A 936-nucleotide genomic window follows, 5' to 3' on the forward strand; every position below is an offset into this window, starting at 1 on the left:
AAATCATCTTAAATTACATAGTATAAAATCAATCAAGTTATTAATTCAAAATGTCTACTCAGCTGATAAAAGATAAAGGCAAATAAAAAGAGAATATATCAACACTCAAGGTTTACTGAACAGCACAGATAGAGAACATTTTTATCATCACAGAAACATCTACTAGACAGCACTGCTCTAGAACTGCTGCAGGACACCATCTAAATGGATCCTGTCTCTACAAAAAATTAAGAAAAAACAATTAGCCAGGCACAGTGCCTGTAGTCCTAGCTACTCAGGAGGCTGAGGTGGTAGGATCACTTGAGCCTGGGAGGTCGAGGCCACAGTGAGCTGTGATTGTGTCACTGCACTCCAGCCTGGGCAACAGAGTGAGACCATATCTCAGGAAATAAAATATAACTCAAAACACTGCTTTTGAAAATATATGCCACCATATATAGTATATTATAAAACATAGTAGTTGACTAGTACATGTATATTTAAGTAGCAATCTTAGGATATTTTGTTTTATGTTAAGTATAGAAAGACTCATAATCATTTACTTATTTAGAAAATTAATTCACTTCGTGTATCAGCACAGTAAATTTAAAAAACTGTTTTAAAGAAGGAAAAGTACAGCTTTCTAAGCCAACTATTTTTAATGATGCAAAAGTTATCACTGTACCTTTTAAACTCATCAGCAAGATATCAAAATACAAGATTGTAATATATTTAAGAAAACTGCATAACATATCTAGTTAAATTATAATTGAAGGATAAGTGTAAAACATAAGCATTTTTGGACAAAAGCTTATATTTATTATTTATAGATCCTCATTGAGAAACTACTGAAGAATTTATTTCAGTAAGAAGGAAAATGAATCCAACAGGAACCAGTGAGACGCAATGGTTACAGCAAAAAAAATTGAAAACCATGTTAGAAAATTGCCTTTAATT

General features: G+C 31.8%; 1 protein-coding gene across 2 annotated transcripts in view; it reads right to left on the reverse strand.

Annotated features, from left to right (window-relative positions):
- Positions 1-936, reverse strand: part of GTF2F2 (general transcription factor IIF, polypeptide 2, 30kDa) — a 214,839-nt gene that overhangs the window by 43,421 nt on the left and 170,482 nt on the right. The window lies entirely within an intron of this gene.

The sequence above is a fragment of the Mandrillus leucophaeus genome, unplaced genomic scaffold (genome assembly GCF_000951045.1).
Source record: "Mandrillus leucophaeus isolate KB7577 unplaced genomic scaffold, Mleu.le_1.0 Scaffold147, whole genome shotgun sequence".
Classification (NCBI taxonomy): domain Eukaryota; kingdom Metazoa; phylum Chordata; class Mammalia; order Primates; family Cercopithecidae; genus Mandrillus; species Mandrillus leucophaeus.